The 23,643-nt window shown below is 47.0% G+C and overlaps 1 protein-coding gene across 2 annotated transcripts in view; it reads right to left on the bottom strand.

Annotated features, from left to right (window-relative positions):
• NALCN (sodium leak channel, non-selective) overlaps window positions 1–23,643 on the bottom strand; it is a 759,765-nt gene that overhangs the window by 272,620 nt on the left and 463,502 nt on the right. The gene's annotated exons all lie outside the window — the stretch shown is intronic.

The following is a 23,643-nucleotide window of genomic DNA, read 5'->3' on the forward strand; positions in this document are numbered from 1 at the left end:
GGGAAAAGCCCATAGTCAATTGTAAAAGATTGTAGATTTATTTCAATATTAACATAAGAAATTTAGGAAGTTATTCTTTCAACTAAAAATGCTGCAGCTTTCAGAGCAATTTTCCAACCACCTGCACTACTTAAAAACATTGCAATACGGCAGTATTTAAGCAAATAACATCCTAAAAAAATTATGAAGACATAACCAATTTGGCAGTTTAGCTCTAAACCACCCACCATTTCTGACAGTTGAGTGGGAGTAATTATATAGCAAAATGTTGTTAAAAGAGTAACCTAACTGTAGTGCCCAAGCATGAAAAAAATGCCTAGAAAATCTCATAATGATAATGTTCCTTTATATAAAAAAACAGCATCACATAATAATGGACGTCTTCCCTACAGGGAGAAATTTGACATGAAGTTGGGCACTGCTTTCTGACAACGATTTGTTTATATTTTAGCACAAAATGCATAAAAAATACAGCACAGAAAGGATTTTTTTTGCTTCTAGTGAAATATTAAGTGGGATTTATTTGGCTAAATGTATAGCATCCTTCAGCAGCCAAACTTACTGCCTTCCAAGAGCCATAACTTTTTTACTTTTCCAATCACATAGGCATATGATGGTTTGATTTTTATTGTGGAACCTGTTGTACTTTGTTAATAGCACCATTTAATTTACTATATGATGTACTGAAAGACAGGAAAACAAATCTTTGCGGAGTGGCATTGAAAGAAAAAATCCAATTCTGACATAGTTTATTCGACTTTTACCACGCACGAAAAATGACATGTGCGGTTCAGTACAATTACAGCAATACCACATTTAGAATTTAGTTTTTTCTTACGTAAAAAAATTGGGGATTCGCTCTGATAGGAAGGTTGGTGGACGCAGTATAGAGGCAACAACAAAGTCTTTTAATTAAACAGTTCAGTGTTAATTCACACATTAAGTAAATGGCAAAACAAAAAGTCTGTTTCAATGAAAACAGTCACTTTGTGATTCTGGTGTTCATTTACACCAGGCAGCAAAAAGTAAGTCCTTGGACAAAGCAGAATCCACCTGCTTTCACACCAACAAGCTAGAAGGCCTTAATCCAGGCCCAAACTCCCAGGTCCCAACACAGAGACTGACAGAGCTCCATTGTCAGAGAGGAGTAATCCACACCACCTGACAGTGTTGCCTGTGTTTTATAGCCCAAAACCAAGACCCGGCCTGGAATGTGGGGAGTAGTCACCCACACAGCACATTGACTACTCCCAGTAAGAGCCGTCCCGGATCAGCTATTACAGCCATACTAAACATTAACATGTCAAACAGCAACTGCTGCTAACACATGAAACCAGCTCTTACTTCACAGAGGCCACCTCGGTGACAGATACAATTGAGGCAAATTGATCTTTTTTTCCATTTATGGAGCCTGCACTTTGCCACTGTGCACAAGGGTGATACAACAGTTTTTGTAGTTCAGGGAGTAGAAAGAGTTTCTTTCCTAATCAGAGGAGGTGATCATAAATGAAAACTATGCCGAGAGGCATGTTGGAGGTTTGAATTGGGAAGCTGCTCTCCTACTGGTCTGAACAAGAAACATGACTTGATTTTACAATATCGATAAAGTGATTTAATTTTGTGTTTTCAATTAAACATTTTCATTTTCTTTGTGTTTTGTCAGTTCCCCTCCCCTATGGACCATGCGATCTTAACAACTGTGATTGATTGGTGCAACACATAGCTAAAGGGATGTGAACATTCACATTCATACATGTCATGAGTAAGGACCGAAGTTTGCTGGTCCAAAACGCGTAGACTTTGTATGTGATATAGTTTAAATTCGATAACACGTGGTCATCACCGCTCCTCGCACCTTCGCTTGCGGCTCTCATAGGAGCACGCTCTCCTCTACATATGCGGCTCACAGGGGAGCGGGCCAGGGATGTCACAGGTATCAAAATATTAGCAGCACAGGGGAGAAGGAAGAAGAAAGGAGCCCCCCCCCCCCTGTGCTGCTGCCACTGCCACCAATGAGAATTCAGAGGAGAAGAGGAGGGGAGGGGCTGTTGCCACTGCCACCAATGAAGTTAATTCACTCATTTATTCAAATACAGGAGGCGGGTGCTGGCTGCAGAATAATATAGCCAGCACCGACCTCTATGAGAGGTAGTTGAGATCTGCAGCAGTTAACCCCTCAGGTGCCACACCTCAGAGGTTAACTGCCGGGGGTCGCAGCGCCATCATAGAGGCCAGGTGTCGGCCATGTGATTCTGTCGGCACCCGCCTCCTGTATCTGTATTAAAGGTTAATTGTCATTGGTAGCGCAGTACACCCCCTACCCTTTAATACGTGGAGGCCCGAGCTCTGACCTCACTGTGGAGAGGGTGCCACAGTCTTCAGAGCAGCGGCAGCAGAGGTAAGATAAGCCCGCTCCTACACAGTTTTATTTTATTAAAGTACTGAACATGGGGGTCTTATCTGATATGGGGGTAGTATGAGCTCAGATAAGACCCCAAATCCTCATCAGACCCACAAAATTGGCCTCCCCAGCGCTCACATAAGACATAAAAATCAGACACCCCATGCTCACATCTCTCATCTATGTCAAATCACTCCCCCACACATGATCTCAGAATGGGGGTGGGGGAGTCATCAGAGCATGGGAGGTCATTTGAGTATGGGGCTGTCATCTGAGCATGGGGCGGTCATCTGAGCATGGGATGGTCATCTGAGCATAGAGCGGTCATGTGAGCATAGGGCGGTCATGTGAGCATAGGGCAGTCATCTGAGCATAGGGCGGTCATCTGAGCATGGGGCGGTCATCTGAGCATGGGGCGGTCATCTGAGCAAGTGCAGTCATCTGAACATGGGGCGGTCATCTGAGCATGGGAGGTCATCTGAACATAAGGGTGTCATCTGAGAAATCTTGAAACACATTGTGAAAAACAAAGATTGCCAGAAGTCTCACTAAAGCTGTCTACACTACAGGTATGAAAGGTGGTTTAAATCCACCTTTAAATGTTTGATAACTCAATTGCAGTAATACTGTCGAGTGCACGCATATTTGTGTAAACGGATAGCTTGTGGCTTCTGGCAGTCAAACTATTTTTTTTTCTGGCTCTTTGTGTCTGTAACATTGGCCACCCCTGTCCCACACATTAGGCATTTACCAGACAGAAAAGGCCTTTTATGCTGCTGTATTTACCTAAGACAGGGACCATTATTTGTTCTGGGTGGTGGCGGATATTTGTGGGCTTTCATAAGGAAATTCAATTAAACGTGGTCGTCACAGGTGTTGAATTCCTCCGGGATCCATGCCTCATTCATTTTTAGAAATATGAGGTAATCCACACTGTCGTGAGCTAGGCGAGTGTGATTATCTGTCACGATCCTCCCTGCTGCCCTGAACGTCCTTTCGGACAGGACACTCGATGAGAGGCAAGCCAAGAGTTCCATGGCAAATTGTGCCAGCTCTGGCCACAGGTCAAGCCTGCACACCCAGTAGTTCAGGGTTCCTCACTTCTAAAAATGTACACATCGGCCGTTAACCCGATGTAGTCAGACACCTGTCTGTCAAGGTGTTGCCTGAGGCTGGATCTGGAGGGCGGCTGTCGATGGGTTGGCTGCAACAATGATCTCATATCCGAAGTGACCAACACATCTTCAAACCGCCCTCTTCTTGCATGTGCTATAGGATTGGTACTCGCAACAGTTTCTCTGTGGGTGGAAATTTCTGTGCCAGCGCCCACAACAGCAGAATGCAGCATCTCTCGCAGCAAGGCCTGGAAATGCTGCATTCTGACAGCCGTCTGTAAAGCTGTTAACATATCCGCCATTTTGTGTTTGTATCGGGAGTCTAAGAATGTTGCCACCAAGTACTGGTCCTTTCCCCTTATGCTTTTTATACGGAGGTCCATCTTCAAACAGAGCATGAAATTGGAAGCGGTGGAGTGGCCTGGCTCCTGCTTATTGCCCAGGAGAATGTCGTCCTCGGTCTCCTCCCCGAATCCACGGACAACACCAGGGATCCCCGAAAAGTTTAAAGCCTGCTCTTCTTGCTCCTCCTCCTCCTCCCCCAGGCACAATCCTCCTCTGACTTGTCTCAGATGGAGTAGACGCCCCTGGGAATTCATTCAGCATTACGACTTCATCTTCCTGCTCCTGCACCTCGATGGCTTGATCAATGACACGATACAATGCATGCTCCAGAAAGAACGCAAAAGGTACGATGTCACTAATGGTGCCCTGCCTGCGACTGACCAGTTTGGTGATCTCATCAAATGGCCGCAGAAGTCTGCATGCATCGCACATGAGCGGCCACTGGCGCAGTAAAAAGAACTAAAGCTATCCAAACCTGTCCTGCTGCAGAGTTCGTACAGGTAGTCGTTAACGGCATGTTTCTGCTGGAAAAGCCTATCAAGCATATACAAGGTGGAGTTCCAGCGCGTCAGGCAGTCACAAATCAGACGTCTGACAGGCAAGTGGTGTCGCCGATGGTGTCGCCTAAGTGGTGTCGCCGATGGATCGCCTTGATCAGCAAGGCGATCCATGGCCGTGTAAGATCTTAAAAAACAGGCAGAGATTTTCCTGGCCTGCCTCAGGATGTCCTGGACCCCGGGGAATTTGGCAACAAATCACTGCACGACTAAGTTCAGGACGTGTGCCATGCACGGCATGTGTGTTATTTTTCCCTGTTTCAGTGCGCTCAGCAGATTGGCACCGTTGTCGCACACCACTTTACCAACTGTCAAACTGAGCGGGGTTAGCCACTGATCGGCCTGTGACCACAGAGCTGAAAGCAGTGCAGGACCTGTGTGGATCTTGGCTTCCAGGCACAACAGCCGCAGCACAGCATGGTAACATCTCACCTGGCACGTCGAATAGGTTCTGGGGAGCTGGGGGGGTGCAACGGAAGAGGCGGTAGCAGGGGAAAAGGAGAAGTCAGCCGAGGAGGAAACGGAGGATGGAGTAGGAGGAGGAGAAGAAGAGGCAGGCCTGCATGCAATCCGTGGTGGTAACACCAAATCCACACGGGTTCCACGGGTTACACTCTTGACTGCCGTTAGAATCTTTACCCAGTGGGCAGTAAAAGTCATGTACCTTCCCTGCCCGTGTTTGCTAGACCACGAGTCTGTGGTCAGATGTATCTTGGCACCGACACTGTGTGCCAGAGATACATTCACTTGCCGCTGAACGTGGCTATATAGCTCTGAGACGAACCTTCTGTGAGAAATATTTCCTTCGGGGGACCTTCTATTGCGGTGTGCCAATGGCCACAAATATTCTAAAGGCCTCTGTGTCCACCAATTTATATGGCAGTAGTTGGCAGGCTAGCAGTTCCGAAAAGCCAGCGGTCAGCCCTTGGGCAAGAGGATTATCCAGCATCATTATTTTTTTATGCTCAAACATTTGGGCCACAGAAGCCTGCCTTGTGCCAGATGAACGCAACAACGGCACTGTGGAAGGTGGAGTGGAGGACAAATAGGAGGAGAGAGGAGAAGAGGCAGGACATGGAGCACCAGGCTTTGTGGGTTCTAATGGTGTTGCTCCCACTAGGCTCAGTGATGGGAGGCCAGTTGCCTTCTTAAGGCCGTCGTCCCTAGGTGAATGTTGGGCTTACTGCGACTTATGCGTTGACAGATGGCAACACTATTGTCAGCAGCTGACACATCAAAAAAAGCCCACACTGTGCCGGCATCCTGGGAGCCCCAGATGTGACCGTGCATGATGGATGGCTCGCTCCAGATACATTTGAGGTCTGCTTTTTGCCTCCTGTGCACTGTGAGTTCTGCCTGCTTCTCCTCCTTCTCCTCCCTATCTGCTGCTCTGTCTCTCCCTCTGAACTCATCTCCTCTTCGTCTCTTGTGGGCACTCACGTGACATACATCAACACGTCATCATCGTCACCTTCACCACCACTGTCATTAGAGATCTCGGAGTAGGCAGCAACAGTGGGGACCACCCTCCTCTGGCAGGTCCGGGTACTGTCGTCAGACCGCTGGGTGGTGAACGTTGCTACCTCCTCTTCCTCATCCAATGCCAAGAATGGTTGCGCATCGGTAAGGTCTGGGAATTGATGGAAAAATAATTCCTCGGACTCAAGTGGAGGGACTATGGTGGTGGTGGTGGTGTCTTTGGGAGTGCACACAGCAGAGAGTGAGGAGGGTGCAGATGCAGAGGATGAGGAGGGTGCAGAAGCGGAAGGCTGAGTGAGCCACTCAACTCTGGTGCATCCTTTGACGTAATCGCACGCACCTTCTCCAACCCCTACCACCCCCTCTGGAATGGCCTGCCTCTTCCTCTGCCTGTCATTTTCAAAATGACCCTGTGAAAAAGTCCCTATAGAAGAGCAGTATTTGTGGAAGCAGGTATATAGAACCCCTTACTCAGATTTTTTGGGGGGCAACTGGTATATCACACCAGTTGCAATTAGTTGTTCCCATGTCATTTGTCCCTCTGTATAGCTGCGGTATCTCAGCAGAACCGCACACAAATGCTGCACAATACAAATGCACTATATATAAAATATATTATAGGTATATCACACCCCTGCCTCAATCAGAATTTTGGGGAGCAACTGGTATCACACCAGTTGCAATTAGTTGTTCCAATGTCGTTTGTCTCTCCGTATAGCTGCAGTATTTCAGCAGAACCGCACACAAATGCTGCACAATACAAATGCACTATATAGAAATTATAATCTAGGTATATCACACCCCTGCCTCAATCAGATTTTCTTGGGGGCAACTGGTATAGCACACCAGTTGAAATTAGTTGTTCCAATAGTGTTTGTCCCTCATACAAATGCTGCACAATACAAATGCACTATAATATACTTTCTATGTTAGAAAGTATATTATAAGTATATGACATCTCTCAGTATGTCACAACTATCAATAGCAAACCTATTCCAGTCCTTAAAAGGCTCTATTAGCTAGCGTTTGGTGTCTCTATTTTCTCTAACAGTCTGTCCCTGCTCCACACAGCAACCTCTCCCTACACTGGTAAAAGACTGAATGTAAAATGGCGGCCAGATCGGGTTTATTTATAGGGTAGTGGGTATGTCCATGTGCTGTAATGTCTCAATTGGCTGTCCTGTATCACCTGATGGATGTGTCGTGGGTCAAAGTTCTGCACAATGCAAAGAATATGGCGCCAGCGGACATCGAACAAAGTTCGCTGCGAAATGACCGCCGGGAGAACCGCAAGGCCATCTCTAATCCTGGACATACTGCGTCACTGAGCTGTTAGTGTCGCTTGTATTACTAGTAGTGGTGACTGACTGTCGTGATGGCAGGTAATTCATTAAATTGACCACCCTGCTTCTCTCAGTCCAATGATCCACCTCTTCTCAATGTCTGTCAGCTGAGCAAGTGTTTGTAGAGGCATGTCTAGCAGTCAATGAAGTCTCACCAAGAGGTACACCACCCAAAAGTAGTCTGAGAGCCTTTTTATAGCTCAGTGGGGAAAGCACTTTTACATTTTCCTTTGGCAAGACCTAGTGTTTAATTGGACCACACCTGTAATCATTTACATTTCTGCCTGAGACATAAGGGCTCTATTACACGAACAGATTATCTGACATAATTTTTGACCATTCATTGGTCAGATGGCCGTTAACAGACAGATTTTTTGTTACACACACCAGCTGTTGGCCTGACTGGACAGAGATTGGGCAGATAATCTGTTTGTGTAATACAGCCTCAACTATATACAGAGTTTTTGCAGCAATCCAAAATTTCTATCTGGCTGTGTTATTTTTTTTGTCAGTGTGTGTATTTCTATTCATTAACAATTCTGGAGTTTCTTTTTCTTAGAGCATTGTGTTGTGCCATTATCCCTCCTAGAAATGTATAAATAACGTGACAACCAGGAGTTACCATTTTTCTTGTCAAAGGTGTGTGTCCCTACAAACACATTCTGACATTATTAGCACTGATTGCACAATGTGAGGCGGTGTGGCAGAAACACCCACCCTAATGGTAAAACCCTGCTGTTAATTTATGCAGAAATTCAATAAAAATTAACAGAGAAAGTGCACGACGTAGAGTTCTAAGAAAATAATTGTTTTGGTATGGGAGATACAATTATTTATTAAACAGTAGTTTGCACACTTGAAACATGTATGTTTTTTTCAGTGTTTTTTTTTATATGATTTATTCCATGTGAATAATAGAGGAATTTTATTGGACTTGTGCTGGCATGCACCTTTCATACCCTACCTTACCAGGCCACCAACACTGCTCTTGTTTCCGTGCACTACGAGATAGAGGAGGAATGAATATAGGACTTACGGTGGTGAGTGGTCATTATCTTTTTTATAATTACTTAGTAAAACAGACATGGTAGGAGTGATGACAGGCCCTCTTGAGCACCTCTAGCAATTTAACTTCTTTCTTCTCATCTATGGTAAACTTTCAGGACTGACAGACATGGTGGTTACTGTTACAGTTACACTCTGGCTGATACTTTGTTGCAACAATGCATTTCGGTTATTTAACCCCTTAAGGACTCGGCCCTATTTCACCTTCTGGACCTTTTTGCAAATCTTACCAGTGTCACTTTAAGTGCTGATAACGTTAAAACGCTTTGACTTATCCAGGACATTCTGAGAGTGTTTTTTCGTCACATATTGTACTTCATGACACTGGGAAAATGAAGTTAAAAAAAATCATTTTTATTTATAAAAAAATACCAAATTTGCAAAAAAAAATAGTAAAAAATTGCAAATTTCCAAGTTTCAATTTCTCTACTTCTATAATACATAGTAATACCTCCAAAAATAGTTATTACTTTACATTCCCCATATGTCTACTTCATGTTTGGATCATATTGGGAATTATATTTTATTTTTTGGGATGTTACAAGGCTTAGAAGTTTAGAAGCAAATCTTAAAATTTTTCAGAAATTTTCAAAAACCTAATTTTTAGGGACCAGTTCAGGTCTGAAGTCACTTTGTGTCATGGTCTTACCTTCTTGCTGTTCTCCTTCGTTTGACATGTGCTGGCGGCCATCTTGGTTTCTGGGTTTCTTGTAGCCTCCCACCCTGCGGCTTCTCCTTCCCACTGGGAGGAGCTGGATGCCTAGCTCATATATATAGGAGGTCTGTGGCTTCAGTTCCTTGCTTGGTCCTCCTGTGTTCACATGCTTCTAAGACTGCTGCTGCTTCTGGTTCCTGATCCTGGCTTCGTCTGACTACCCTGCTGGTTCCTGATCCAGGCTTCGTCTGACTACCCTGCTGGTTCCTGATCCAAGCTTCATCTGACTACCCTTCTGGTTCCTGATCTCTGGCTTCGCAAGACCCTGCTTCGGTTTAGCCATCCGTTTGGACTTTTGCCTTACAGCTTGATTTTCAATAAAGCCTTCTTATTTCCACTTATCTCTTGTTGTACGTCTGATTCATGGTTCCATGACATTAGGACCAAGCCATGAATTCTGACGGTACAGGGCCATCCTCGCTACCTACGCTGGTTGCCAGACTTGATCAGCAGGATCACCTGTTGGGTCGGTTCGCTGTGGCGTTGCAAACCCTGCTTGAACGCACGACTCATTTAGATTCCGTTGCCGATGGGTCGGTTGTCGCTCCTGGGCCCGCTCCTACTGCCGCTCCGTTTGTTGCGCCAGAGTCTACCCCGACACCTGTTGCTGCGCCTGCGGTGTTTCGGGGTATGACCGGTTCTGCCCCCCTTCCACAGCGCTTTGGGGGAGAGCCAACTCAGTGCCGAGGTTTCCTTAACCAGGTGGGCATTTATTTCGAGTTGCTGCCACATGCCTTTCCTACTGAGAGATCAAAGGTGGGCTTCTTGATCTCGCTGCTCTCGGACAAGGCCTTGGCCTGGGCCAGCCCTTTATGGGAGAACAACAATCCGGTGGTTGCCGAGTTTTCCGGTTTTGTTGCTTCTCTTCGGAAGGTATTCGATGTGCCGGCTCGTGCTGCCTCTGCTGCGAAGCTCCTTATGTCCATCAGACAGGGTTCACGATCCGTAGCTGAATACGCCATTGAGTTTCGTACCCTGGCAGCAGAGGTGGGCTGGAATAATGAGGCTCTGGTCGCTGCTTTCTCTCATGGTCTCTCGGATGCCTTGAAGGATGAGGTTGCAGCTAAGGACCTACCAGTGGAGCTTGAGTCTCTTATTTCTTTCCTGATTTTGATTGACACCAGACTCAGGGAGAGACCTTCCTTTAAGGAGAGTCTGCGGAGGTCTTCTAACAGATTGGCGCCTACGTTTGCTGTCCCACCCGTGCCTCCCTCTCCTCCCACGCCTCCTGGGGATGACTTGTCTGGGGGTGAACCCATGCAGCTGGGGTTTGCTTGCCTGTCCGAGGGGGAGAGGGTACTCCGGAGACGCGAGGGCCGATGCATGTACTGTGGTCTCGGTGGGCATTTTCGGTTGGCATGCCCGAACCGTCCGGGAAACGCTCGCACCTGAGATCCTGTCGGGGGCAGATCTTGGGTGGAGTCTCCTCGTCCCCGGTTTCCCGTGTTGACAAACCACTGATTACTGTTGTCCTCTCCTGGGTCGGGGGCTCGGTGACGACCCAGGCGTTGGTGGACTCTGGTGCTGGTGGTTTGTTCATTGATAGTGTGTTCGCTGCCGCCAATTCCATTCCTCTGCAGCCTCGAGGTTCCCCACTGGCTCTTGAGGCGATAGACGGCAGACCCCTTCTGCCGCCACACGTGACTCAGGAGACCCTTCCAGTGGGGATGGCCATTGGTGCCGTTCACAGAGAGTCGGTCTGTCTCCAGGTTATTTCGTCTCCACACTACTCGGTGGTCTTGGGGTACCCCTGGCTCCAGAAGCATAATCCGACTTTCGATTGGAGATCGGCCGAGATCCTCTCGTGGTCACCGCAGTGTGGGGCTAGTTGCATCCATGGGCCTGTCAAGTTGCTGTGTACTTCCTCGGACTCTCTGTTGCCTCCTGAATACGAGGAGTACCGGGATATATTCGATAAGGTGCGTGCGGTTGCCCTACCTCCGCACCGCCCATACGATTGTGCCATAGAGTTACAATCTGGTGCCGTTCCTCCTCGTGGCAAAGTCTATCCACTGTCGGTAGCGGAGAATGAGGCCATGGAGGAGTACGTGAGGGAGGCGCTTTCACGCGGACACATTCGCAAATCCTCGTCCCCGGCAGGGGCTGGATTTTTCTTTGTGAAAAAGAAGGACGGTGAGTTGAGGCCTTGCATGGATTACAGGGGTCTCAATCGCATCACGATCAAGAACGCTTACCCGATACCCTTGATTTCCGAGCTGTTTGATCGCCTCAAAGGGGCCACGGTCTTTACCAAACTCGACCTGAGGGCGGCATATAACCTGGTAAGGATCAAGGCGGGCGATGAGTGGAAGACCGCGTTTAACACCAGGACCGGTCATTATGAATCCTTGGTTATGCCCTTTGGGTTGTGCAATGCGCCCGCAGTCTTCCAGGAATTCATCAACGATGTTTTCCGTGACCTGTTGCAGCAGTGTGTGGTGGTCTATTTGGATGACATCTTGGTATATTCTGAATCCATGGAGGCCCACATTCTGGATGTCAGACGAGTGTTGCAACGGTTACGAGAGAACAAGCTGTTCGGTAAGCTTGAGAAATGCGAATTTCACCGATCCCAGGTAACCTTCTTAGGTTACATCATTTCCGCTGAGGGGTTCTCCATGGATCCTGAGAAGGTTTCGGCTGTCTTACAGTGGCCCTGCAGCGCTTTTTGGGCTTCGCAAATTATTATCGGAAGTTCATCAGGGACTTTTCCATGCTAGCCAAGCCTCTCACGGATCTGACCAGGAAGGGCAGTAATCCCCAGGTCTGGCCGCTCGAGGCCATCCGAGCTTTTGAGGCTCTAAAGTCCGCCTTTGTGTCGGCTCCGATTCTGTCGCATCCCAACCCTGGGTTGCCTTTTGTCCTCGAGGTGGACGCGTCTGAGACGGGAGTAGGCGCCCTTCTGTCTCAGCGTAGAACACCAGAGGGTCCTCTGCTTCCTTGTGGGTTTTACTCCCGGAAACTGTCTTCCGCGGAGTGCAATTATCAGATTGGTGACAGGGAGTTATTGGCCATCGTGCAGGCCCTTAAAGAATGGAGGCACTTGCTCGAGGGCTCGGTGGTTCCGGTTCTCATCCTGACGGACCACAAGAATCTGACCTACCTCTCTGAGGCCAAGAGATTGACACCACGTCAGGCCAGATGGGCTCTGTTCTTGTCACGTTTTAATTACGTGGTCTCCTACCTACCCGGTTCCAAGAACATCAGAGCGGATGCCTTATCACGGCAGTACTCCGAGCTGTCCGGGGAGGAGTCGATTCCGACTTCGGTCATACCTCCGAATCAGATCCTGGCCGCCATTCGCACCAGCCTGACCTCTCCCCTGGGTGAGCAGATTTTGGCGGCTCAATCTGGTGCTCCCTCTGGGAGACCCAACGGCAGATGCTTTGTGCCTGAGGAGTTGCGCACTCGGTTGTTGCAAACCTACCATAACTCCAAGGCCGCGGGGCATCCTGGAAAGAATCAGCTGTCCTGGGCTGTTTCACGTCTGTTCTGGTGGCCTTCTCTACGTTCCGACATCGCCGCATATGTAGCGGCATGCTCCGTTTGTGCCCAGAGTAAGTCCCCTCGGCACCTTCCGTTGGGCCTTTTGCAACCCATAGCCACCGGGGAGCGTCCATGGTCACACCTGGGGATGGATTTCATTGTGGACCTCCCTGCATCCCGAGGCCATACGGTCATTCTCATGATTGTGGATCGGTTTTCCAAAATGTGCCACTGTGTTCCTCTCAAGAAGTTACCCTCTGCACAAGAGTTGGCCTCGATTTTTGCCAGGGAGGTCTTCCGGTTGCACGGTTTGCCCAAGGAGATTGTGTCGGATCGGGGGAGTCAGTTTGTGTCCAGGTTCTGGCGCGCCTTTTGCTCCCAGTTGGGGATTCATCTCTCTTTCTCCTCGGCCTACCACCCTCAGTCCAATGGGGCCGCAGAACGATCCAATCAGGCCTTGGAGCAATTCCTTCGTTGCTATGTCTCCGATCACCAAGACAATTGGGTTGACCTCCTGCCTTGGGCTGAGTTTGCCAGGAACACGGCGGTGAACTCTTCCTCTGGGACGTCTCCCTTCATGGCCAATTATGGGTTCCAACCTGCCGTGTTACCGGAGGTATTCTCTCCCCAGGATATTCCGGCTGTGGAGGATCACCTTTCCGTCCTACGTGCTTCTTGGGTACAGATCCAGAGGTCCCTTGAGGTCTCTGCGCAGCGCCAGAGACTCCAGGCTGATCGCAGACGAGCGCCCGCTCCTTCCTACCAGGTCGGAGACCGCGTATGGTTGTCCACCCGCAACCTCAACCTTCGAGTGCCCACTCCCAAGCTGGCGCCTCGCTTTGTTGGTCCCTTCCGAGTGCTTCGCAGGGTAAACCCGGTAGCCTATGCCCTTGCGCTTCCTCCTGGCATGCGGATCTCCAACGTGTTTCATGTCTCCCTGTTGAAGCCACTGGTGTGTAATCGTTTCACTTCCTCGGTTCCTCGGCCTCGTCCGGTCCAAGTGGGCAATCGTGAGGAGTATGAGGTGAGCAATATCCTGGACTCACGCCTGGTCCGCGGCCGGGTGCAGTTTTTGGTCCATTGGCGTGGTTATGGTCCAGAGGAGCGTTCCTGGGTTCCCTCCGCAGATGTCCATGCTCCTGCCTTGCTCCGAGCCTTCCACGCACGCTTCCCTCAGAAACCGTTCTTTACTCCGCGGAGGAGGGGCCTTCAGGGGGAGGTACTGTCATGGTCTTACCTTCTTGCTGTTCTCCTTCGTTTGACTTGTGCTGGCGGCCATCTTGGTTTCTGGGTTTCTTGTAGCCTCCCACCCTGCGGCTTCTCCTTCCCACTGGGAGGAGCTGGATGCCTAGCTCATATATATAGGAGGTCTGTGGCTTCAGTTCCTTGCTTGGTCCTCCTGTGTTCACATGCTTCTAAGACTGCTGCTGCTTCTGGTTCCTGATCCTGGCCTCGTCTGACTACCCTGCTGGTTCCTGATCCAGGCTTCGTCTGACTACCCTGCTGGTTCCTGATCCAAGCTTCGTCTGACTACCCTTCTGGTTCCTGATCTCTGGCTTCGCAAGACCCTGCTTCGGTTTAGCCATCCGTTTGGACTTTTGCCTTACAGCTTGATTTTCAATAAAGCCTTCTTATTTCCACTTATCTCTTGTTGTACGTCTGATTCATGGTTCCATGACACTTTGCAAGGCTTACATAATATAAACCACCCACAAATAACCCCATTCTATAAACTACACCCCTCAAGGTATTCAAAACGTATTTTACAAACTTTGTTAACCCTTTAGGTGTTCCACAAGAATTCATGGAAAATAGAGATGCAATTTCAAAATTTCACTTTTTTGGCAGATTTTCCATTTTAATATATTTTTTTACTTTTGCAAAGCAAGGGTTAACAGCAAAACAAAATATATGGCCCTGATTCTGTAGTTTACAGAAACACCCCATATGTGGTCTTAAACTACTGTTCGGGCACACGGCAGGGTGCAGAAGGAAAGGAATGCCATACGGTTTTTGGAAGGCAGATTTTGCTGGACTGTTTTTTTGACACCATGTCCCATTTGAAGCCCCACTGATGCACCCCTAGAGTAAAAACTCCAAAAAGGTGGCCCCATTTAAGAAACTATGAGATAGGGTGGCAGTATTGTTGGTACTAGTTTAGGGTACATATGATTTTTGGTTGCTCTATATTACACTTTTTGTGAGGCAAGATAACAAGAAATAGCTGTTTAGGCACCGTTTTTATTTTTTGTTATTTACAACATTCATTTGACAGGTTAGATAATGTAATATTTTTATAGACCAGGTTGTCACGGATGCGACGATACCTAATATGTATACTGTTTTTTATTTATGTAAGTTTTACACAATGATTTCATTTTTGAAGCAAAAAAAATTCATGTTTTAGTGTTTCCATAGTCTGAGTGCCATAATTTTTTCAGTTTTTGGGCGATTACCTTGCGGTATTAGATGACCGTTTTATTGGCACTATTTTGGGGTGCGTGTGACTTTTTGATCGCTTGCTATTACACTTTTTGTGATGTAAGGTGACAAAAAATTTTTTTTTAGCACAGTTTTTATTTTTATTTTTTTATGGTGTTCATCTGAGGGGTTAGGTCATGTGATATTTTTATAGAGCCGGTCGATACGGATGCGGCGATACCTAATATGTATACTTTTTTTTATTTATGTAAGTTTTACACAATATCATTTTTGAAACAACAAAAAAAATCATGTTTTAGTGTCTCCATATTCTGAGAGCCATAGTTTTTTCAGTTTTTGGGCTATTATCTTAGTTACGGTCTCATTTTTTTGCGGGATGAGATGACGGTTTGATTGGCACTATTTTGGGGGGCATATGACTTTTTGACCGCTTGCTATTACGCTTTTTCTGATGTAAGGTGACAAAAAATGGTTTTTAGCACAGTTATTATTTTTAATTTTTAACGGTGTTCATCTGAGGGGTTAGGTCATGTGATATTTTTGTAGAGCCGGTCGATACGAACACAGCGATACCAAATATGCATACTTTTTTTTATTTATGTAAGTTTTACACAATAACAGCTTTTTTAAAACAATAAAATGATGTTTTTGGGGGAAAACTTTTTTTTTTTCACTTTATTTTTTGTCCCACTTTGGTACTTGAACTTTTGGGGGTCTAATCCTTTACAATGCATTCTAATACTTCTGTATTGGAATGCATTTGCTGTATCAGTAATACTGTGTGTATTACTCATACAGCTTCCGCTGCCTTCCATGCCATCGTGTCCCCCCCACAGCCCCATGGGGACCCGATTTGCACCACCCTTCAAACCGCAGGTCTGAATTTACCTGCGGTTTGCGGCAATCGCTGATACTGGGGGGTCACGGGACCCCCCCGCGCATCTAGCCGAGGTGCCTGCTCAATGATTTGAGCGGGCACCTAGTTCTGATCACCGTCCGCCGGGCGGCAGTGATCGGAACAACACATGACGTACCGGTACATCATGGGTCCTTAAGGACTCGGGAACCATGCCGTACCGATACGTCATGGGTCCCTAAGGGGTTAAGACATGAAAGCCGGGTCATTTGGTACTTGCCCGATTTGAACAGTGATACCCCAGATTGCTATGCCATGGAGCCCATTCGGATAACGAAAGACTATGTGAAAGTAAAGACTTTGGCTCCATGGCAATGTGTTACATGTCTATGTTTACTGTAATGGTTGTGACATTGTATGTTTGAGTAGTGATTTCTGTCCTGTTGTCCCCACATGTATAGTGGCGATTTCCCTTTGTCCTGAGAGATAATATAATTACTCCTCGGTTGTCTCCAGGGTACGTGTCTATGTTTACTGCAAGGGTTGTGACATTATATGTTTGAATGGTGATTTCTGTCCTGTTGTCCTCACGTGTATAGTGGCGATCTCACTTTGTCCTGAGAGATAATTGAATTACTCCTCGGTTGTCTCCAGGGTATGTGTCTATGTTTACTGCAAGGGTTGTGACATTATATGTTTGAATGGTGATTTCTATCCTGTTGTCCTCAGGTGTATAGTGGCGATCTCCCTTTGTCCTGAGAGATAATTGAATTACTCCTCGGTTGTCTCCGGGGCAGAGAGGAGGAAACCAGGATGTATTGTGTCTGTGTGTCCTGAATGGTTGTTTATCTGTCCTGTGTCACAGTCTCCCATCTGGTCCCCCTAGGGGAGTGTCCACCAGATGGGGACCTGCATAAATACGGGAGGGTAGCCCTCAGTAAAGAGAGATTCTACTTCTTACCCTCAATTCGTCCTTTGACTCATTTTGTAGAGCAGGCATCCTTAAACTGCGGCCCTCCAGCTGTTGCAAAACTACAACTCCCAGCAAGTCTGAACAGCCTACAGTTATCAGCCTACAGCAGGGCATTGTGGGAGTTGTAGTTTTACAACAGCTGGAGGGCCACAGTTTGAGGATGCCTGTTGTAGAGCATCACTAATCACTAGCCCTTGTAAGAGCTCTCTGTATTTCATCTACACTTACAGGAGCATGGATGACTGCTAAAAGGAACCAAACAGCACTCTCTAGAATTCGGGGACAGGGACATCTAAGCGGTCCAACCCTCAGCCAGCCTGAGGCAACCGTAACAATTGGTGGCACAGCGGTGGGATGGTCCTTTATTTCCCAGGAGAGCAGCTGAACGGATGGAAAGTACTTATGACAAGCTGAAACGGGCTACCGTAAAAGATTTGTTGGAGAGCCACGGAGGAATTGCCAGAAACCGGCCCAGGAGAGAGCTGATTGCGGAGTTAACTGAGCTGGACCGGAATTGTACCATGGCGGAGGCATCATCACCCGGGGAGGATGAGGCCACCCGAATGGTAAAAGCCAGGATGCTGACGTACGGACCGAATATCTCAGAGAAGAGGATTGACGCACTGTATACTGAAGCAGCCAAAGAGATACAGGATCCGAGGGACCACGAGTACCGTATGTATACGACATCGCCCCCTGTTGTACCCACAGTAATGACAACTGTCTCCTCTAGTCCTGGGAAGAAAAACATCCCTTATGCTGCGTTTAAACAATTTCAAGAGACTGAGGGGGGGGGGATTTATGAATACATTGCTTACGGGTAAATTAGCTGGTAGGGCTGCTGATGCCTTCCGGGATATGCCAGCTGAGGAAGTTACCCAATACATATGGATAAAAGAGGCATTGTTAAAAAGGTATGCTGTGACACCTGATACGTATCGCCGGCAGTTCAGAGAAATGGCCAAGAAACGCAGCGATACACACACAGAATGGGCCAACCGATTGCACCGAGCTGCTAATCATTGGATTATGGGCAGTCAAGCGATAACCGCTGAGGAAGTGTGACAATTATTTCTGCTAGAACATTTTTACTAAGGATTGGAGCCAAAATGATTACTATGGTTGTTGACAAGCAACCCACCACGCTCAAGACAGCTGCCCATCTCGCTGACGAATACGCAGATTGGGTACTACACAAACTTCCAAGCTGCAGACCCACTCCACCCACAGAACCACAGGATACTTACAGACCACCTCCTCGCAATGAATTTCGGGCTCCAATTCCACCAGGTCCCACCAGGTACCAGAGACCAGTTAATACCAGTTATAACAGAGCCAGAGGAACATGTCACAACTGCCACGAACCAGGACATTATGTCAGGCAGTGTCCACTCAACACAGAACGCCCCTACTGGACCCGACCAAAGCCACAAACCACTGCTGTACCAGCTCGCCACCCTAGTGCCATGTGTGTGTCATCACCCTCCGCTCCAGAGGAATACCTAGGGCAACTCCATGAGGCCAACCCTATCTATGCAGCATCAGATGACAACCATTAACACCACAGAGAGCAGGTACAATTAGAAGGGCGGTCAGTGGAAGGACTACGTGATAGTTAAAGGCAGTCTTATTCCGGCTCACAAAAGGTCTGGGCAAACTGTGGCTGTACGAGTGGCAGGAGGAGCAGTATACCGGGTACCCACAGCCTGAGTACATTTGAATTGGGGTGCAGGGGAGGGTCAAGTGAATGTGGGCATCATGAACAATTTACCAGCAGAAGTTTTATTGGGCAATGACTTGGGGCCGATGACATCTGCCTATGCCCCCTCCTATGGTGCAACAGCCCATCCTGTAACCATCCGGTCGCAAGCCAGGACTGAGAGAGAACCTTTACCAGTGCAGGAGCCACAGGTAGGACAAACTTCTACCCTGACTTTCCCTCAGCCTCCAGTCCAATGAGATACTCCTGAGACATTTGAAGTTGAGACTAAGACTGACCTGACGCTACATAAATATAGGGTGAAAGCTGAACAAGGCATAGGGGGGTTAGATAATGAAATGTTTGTTTGGGAACAGAATAAATTGTACAGATTAACAGAGAAAAAGAGAAACCCAAAACGCCAGTTGGCAATTCCGTTAAAATACTGCAAGAAGATATTAAGAGTAGGGCATGACATTCCGTTAGCAGAGCATCTAGGAATGACCCGTACGTTACATAGGATCACCCACACCTTTTTCTGGCCGGGAGTACATAATGATGTGCGTACTCATTGTAGGACCTATGATGTGTGTCAAAGGGTGGGAAAAATAGATCATCCAAAAGCTCACCTAGCCAATATGCACATTATTGAAGAGCCATTTAGTAGGGTGGCCATAGATTTAATAGGACCTCTCGCCACCCCTAGCCCCTCGGGAAAGAAATACATACTTACTGTAGTTGATTATACCACCCGGTACCCAGAGGTAGTATCGCTATCAAACATTCAGGCCGATACTGTAGCCAATGCCTTGGTACATATTTTTTCCCGTGTTGGGTTTCCCAGGGAAATCCTATCTGATAGAGGCACCCAGTTTACAGCAGAACTAACCCAACAGCTGTGGCATGTGTGTAACATAAAATCTTTACTCAATTCTCCCTACCATCCCCAAACAAATGGTTTGTGCGAGCGATTCAATGGAACGCTCAAGCAAATGATCAAGATTGGGAGCGGTTCCTGCCACACCTCCTGTTCGCATATCGGGAGGTGCCGCAGGAATCCACGGGTTTCTCCCCATTTGAACTACTTTATGGGAGAAAAGTGTGAGGACCCTTGGACCTTATTAGGGAACACTGGGAGGGAGCCACTGAGAATGACGGGGTCCCTATCGTGCCATATGTATTAGAGCTTAGGGACCGGATGGAACAACTAGCCAGGTCTGTCCAAGCCAAGCTCCAGACCGCACAGAGACGCCAGAAAGTATGGTACGATAAGGGAGCCCAGCGCCATATTTTTCAAATAGGACAGAAAGTGATGGTACTTAAACCAGTTAGGCAGGACAAGTTACAAGCCTCTTGGCAGGGTCCTTATAAAGTCGTAGATAAAGTGTGTGACACTACCTATGTCATCGCCAGCTGTCACGATGAAAGGCTACGGAAAATTTTCAATATAAATATGCTCAAGGAGTACAATGAGAGACCTGAGGAAGTGACTGCAATATGTAGTCCAACACATGAAGACCCTGATAATCTTCCGATACCTGATCTCTTAAATAGGAAACTGCACCCCGACATACTCAGCCAAGTGTAGATGGGAGAAAAGTTAAGTACCGTTGAGAAAGGCCAGTTAAGTGACATGCTATACTAAAAGAAGTTTACCTTTTCCCAAGACCCAGGGTATACACTCCTCACCACCCATCAGGTGGACACCCCAGGTCAGATGCCCCTTCACAGGCCCTTTAGCGAATCCCTGAGGCAGTTAGAGACGGGATGAAAAAGGAAATATCTGAAATGCTACGATTAGGAGTAATTGAGTAACTGACTTCCCCAGTAGTGTTGGTACCGAAAAAGGACTGTACCACTAGATTTTGTGTAGATTATAGAAAGCTAAATGACAAAACGGTTACTGATGCATACCCAATGCCCCGGGTAGATGAGTTGCTCGATCACATAGCCAGAGGGAATTACTTAACTACCATTGACCTCTGTAAAGGTTATTGGCAGATCCCTCTGGCCAATGAGGCTGTCCCCAAGTCGGACTTCGTCACCCCGTTTGGCTTGTACCAATTTAAGGTCATGCCATTCGGGATGAAGAATGCCCCAGCTACGTTCCAGTGCTTGGTAGACAGACTCCTTGATGGCTTCCAGGATTTTGCTTGTGCATACCTGGATGACATAGCGATTTACAGTGAGTCCTGGGAGGAAAACTTAACTCAGGTAGGAACTGTTCTGGATCAGACCCGGGCCTCTGGCCTGACTCTGAAGCCATAAAAATTCCATGTTGGGATGGCTGAAGTGCAGTACCTGGGACATAGAGTTGGATGCGGTAAACAACACCCTGAACAAGCAAAAATAGAAGCGGTCGCTAACTGGCCAATCCCACTTACTAAGACACGGGTACTGGCATTTCTGGGCACTGCAGGGTATTACAGCCTCAAATTGCCCCGAAAAGGGGTCAAACTGTGTCTGCCAGAGTGTTCCACAAGGAGGGAGCTATGTTACAGTTACACTCTGATACTTTGTTGCAACAATGTATTTCGGTTATTTAAGATATGAAAGCCAGGTTATTTGGTACTTGCCCGATTTGAACAGTGATACCCCAGATTGCTATGCCATGGAGCCCATTCAGATAATGAAAGACTATGTGAAAGTAAAGACTTTGGCTCCATGGCGATTCTTCTGTATTCGTGTAGTCTGAGTGCCATTTACCTAATAATATGCATTCAGACCGAAACTATCTGGGGATGTGTTACATGTCTATGTTTACTGTAATGGTTGTGACATTGATGTTTGAGTAGTGATTTCTGTCCTGTTGTCTCCACGTATATAGTGGCGATTTTCCTTTGTCCTGAGAGATAATAGAATTACTCCTCGGTTGTCTCCAGGGTACGTGTCTATGTTTACTGCAAGGGTTGTGACATTATATGTTTGAATGGTGATTTCTGTCCTGTTGTCCTTATGTGTATAGTGGCGATCTCACTTTGTCCTGAGAGATAATTGAATTACTCCTCGGTTGTCTCCGGGCAGAGAGGAGGAAACCAGGATGCATTGTGGGGATGTATTGTGTCTGTGTGTCCTGAATGGTTGTTTATCTGTCCTGTGTCACAGTCTTCCATCTGGTCCCCCTAGAGGAGTGTCCACCAGATGGGGACCTGCATAAATACGGGCGGGTAGCCCTCAGTAAAGAGAGATTCTGCTTCTTACCCTCAATTCGTGCTTTGACTCATTTTGTAGAGCATCACTAATCACTAGCCCTTGTATGAGCTCTCTGGATTTCATCTACACTTACAGGAGCATGGATGACTGCTAAAAGGAACCTAACAGCGCTCTCTAGAATTCGGGACAAGGACATCTAAGCGGTCCAACCCTCAGCCAGCCTGAGGCAACCGTAACAGTTACCATACATGAAAATGCATCATATATGTGCCGTCCTCCTGCAGTCATACTGTATGCCGACAAAGAGTTTGATTTTTTATTTATTTATTATAAAGTATGTGCAAAATAACCATATAGCCTGTCTAGCAAAACTAATTATTTATAGAGGGGGCAGGGTTCCCCTACTACATAAGAAGAAAGGTTGGTAGAATACATACGGTATATAATAAATGATACACACTTTTGGGTGGAAATAAAGTGAATACCCTATTAGATATAATACAAATCAGCATCAAATAAGAGTCTCTTTGCTTTTTGTGAACTTTTATAAAGATGTTGAAAATTGTACTGTTTAAAAGACAACCAATACGGCTGACACTATATCACAAAGATCATTACGAAACAATCTAAACATCAAAAATAGCTAGTTAGGCAGTGACATTTCTTTACATCAGAGCAGACAGTGAGATTTCTTTCCGGCACTTCAAAGAATGGACAGAAGTGCTGTATGGCAAGCAACACATCCCTCCACGGCCGAATATTAATGCCTGACCGCCTCACCAGCTGTTTTATGCTGTACATTAGAATAGTGGTATTATACCTATATGAATACAGCTGCTATTATACAGGTCTGGCAGATTATTTTTAAAAGGGGTTGTCCTCGATGCACATTACCTGTCCATATGCCCAATCTGGACATTATTGAAGGGTGTCCCCAGCACACAGTGACTACAGCTTTGACAGTAAATATAATATGATCCCCTATTTACAGATGTAGCAGAGTTAACCGTCATAAGCTACCACATTTAGTTAACGCGTTATTGTGACGTAACACACACACATTTGGTGAGTTATCACATCTAGTTAACGTGTAAAGGGCCCTCTACACAGGCCTTTTCCCAAACAAAAAAGTTTGTCGGCAGCAGATTGTACTGTGTAAACTCGCTCTGCTGTTGGCAAACAAGTCAGTATAGGGAAGAGCGATGGCATTAGCGATCGCTCCTCCCCATATTTTGGAGGAGATTGCAGCATGGAAATGCAGCGGTCTCCTCCACCAGCAAGCAGCAGATTGTTGGTAAAGAATGCTTCTTTCCTGACAATCTGCTGCTCTGTCATCCCATGTAAAGAGACCTTTATGACTGACTGTTAACTCTGCTACATACCTATCTGAATGACTGGTATGTAATGTGAAGCTATGCTAAACTGCTGCAAAGAACATTCACAGCTCAGCTACCCTCTGCTATTCCCAAAATTATTGGAGGTTTCAGCAGCCAGAATTGTGGCAATCAGGGTGACTTGCTTCAGAGAAGAGATGTCTTGTTGAGCCAGCCTTAAAGGGATTCTGTCACCTCCCCTAAGTTAAAAAACGATTTTAAAGCAGCCATGAAGCACAGCTTACCTGGATTAGGCTGTGCTCTTTTATCTTGAAATCCAGTCTCCTGCTGATCACACAGGCGCAGCCCTCAGTGGGTATTGCGCCTGTGCGAGACTTCGTTCGGCGTGAGGGAGGGGGAGGAGAGGGAGGAGAGGCTGTGGCAGGCTGAGGGCGGTTAGACAGTGCAAGGAAGGCGGGCTGGGCACTGTAAGAGGGGCGGTACTGGGCTCTCTAAGAAGAAAAAAACGCCCCTCTGGGCACCTTCAGGACACATTTACATATCAATCAAAGTCGTTTTTTGCAGTAACTGCTGGACGGATTTCAAGATAAAAGAGCACAGCCTAATCCAGGTAAGCTGTGCTTCATGGCTGCTTTAAAATCGTTTTTTGGCTTAGGGGAGGTGACAGAATCCCTTTAAAG

Source organism: Bufo gargarizans, chromosome 3, assembly GCF_014858855.1.
Source record: "Bufo gargarizans isolate SCDJY-AF-19 chromosome 3, ASM1485885v1, whole genome shotgun sequence".
NCBI classification, from domain to species: Eukaryota; Metazoa; Chordata; class Amphibia; order Anura; family Bufonidae; genus Bufo; species Bufo gargarizans.